A 1,910-nucleotide genomic window follows, 5' to 3' on the forward strand; every position below is an offset into this window, starting at 1 on the left:
TCCGTACTTACTCTAGCTACACTGGGATTCCTCACCGATCAACGTATATTTCGTAGCATCATTGATACTGACCCGTCTTCCGTACAGTATATATTAGCTTTGCAACCACGCGCGCCTCCGATTCGTGTCATTTTGGGAGCAATGCGCTCAAACGAGATTATAGACAAAAGCTTCCAGGATAAGACGGTGCTCTTCTTGCAGATCACGTTAAACCCTGGTCATGTCTACAATAACATGTGAGCACTACGGATACTGTGTGCGGTGCTGTTTTGGAGCATAATATACGTAGATCACAGTATACAGGTACTATATGTTGCTTCGCTTCGAGTAGAAATTCTAAGCCCACCGCAGCGCAGCGAGAGGTGGTCGGCCCTCTCTACACCAACCAACCATGCCCTAGCGTCCGCGGAGCGGGCCCCAAGAGCGCTAGTCGCTCCGCTTCTACCTTTGAAGCGTGTCTGTCCCGTCCGTCCGTCCGTCCGTCTGTCAATCAGTCCGTCGGTTTCCTTTCGTGCTGCTTTTTCCCTGCTTTTTCGCATGCTACACTTGGCCTGTCTAATACATATACGTCCCTTCTTAACAGAGCGCGCCTACTTTTCTGACTCGACCTAACTATGCCAAAATTACAAATATATCCAAAAGCGTGACACAATTAACTCGCGCCCTGATTGGGCAATACCTGCCGACCTGCGACACTGACTGGATCTGTCGCACGATCAGACCGTCTATCGCCCTCGCGATTGGACGTAAGGTAAACATTTCTGCCGAGCACGAAACGCATCGATTGGATGCAAACGGCCAGGCGAGCTGCGCAGATACTTGATTATTGACATTCAGCGACGCAAAACCTGTCGTATGTACTGCAAATCGGGCACACTAACCACTTTATTTTCTAAGAGCTCTGCACACTTCTCAAATTGAGATATTTATTATTATTATATGTAAACCTCCACAATCAGTATTTTGTAAGAGCTGTGGGATGTTATTTTCTCACACACTCTTCAAAATAAAGACGCATATTAATAGTATTAATATTACTCAATATAGGCTTCACAGGCTGCATTTGTAAGAGCTCGGCGATGCTATTTTCTCACAGACTTTCTAAAGTAGAGACGATAGTATTTTTTTAACACTAAAGTAGGCTTCACGACCAGCGCTTTTTGTAGGGACTTTGCGAATATATATCTTCTTTACTTCACTGACACTCACCACTGCCACCGTGCAATGAAGGCGCGCGGCTGCACGGTCATTGCGCTATCTGCTCCCGTGCACTGCACCCGACGAATGCATGCGCGCACGATAGATGTCAATTTATATTGCATGTAAAGTATGTATTTGTTTAAAAATCTGATAATAATATATTATAGCAAAGCCAAATAATACTATTTTAAAACATTTTAATATTTGCCTAATGATAAATACCAGTCTTCCAGTACCGTGCTATTGGCTAATGTTTGGACGCAAGTAATTGGTTAAAACAATAAGTATTGCTAACTTACTCACAGTTTGCAAAATGGTGGGCCCTGTGTGCAAGCAATGCGAGGCGAAGATTGACCCGCTTCTGCTGGACCCGCAGTGGTCTACGACGGATGCCCGGGCGCGCTGCGTCGGTTGCGGGAAGCTGCAGTACGGCTACGCACTCCGTACAATCAGCGGGCGGGACATCGTGTGGCGCTGTGTAGCCTGCGAGATCGGCCCAAAGCAGTTGAGTTCTGGGAGGAAAAGGCCCCACCACCTGATTCGGCCGAAGTGTGCCGTTATGGGAGGAAAAGGGCCCACCACCTGATTCGGCCGAGTGTGCCGCTAGGAAAGCCTGTCAAACGTCAAGAAGCCGATGGGTCCTGACTGGTACCCCAAGAAGAAAAAGAGCGCAGCCGCCCTCGCAAGCTGACGCCAGAAACGTCAGGTAC

This window comes from Phytophthora infestans, genomic scaffold, assembly GCF_000142945.1.
Source record: "Phytophthora infestans T30-4 supercont1.3 genomic scaffold, whole genome shotgun sequence".
NCBI lineage: Eukaryota > Oomycota > Peronosporomycetes > Peronosporales > Peronosporaceae > Phytophthora > Phytophthora infestans.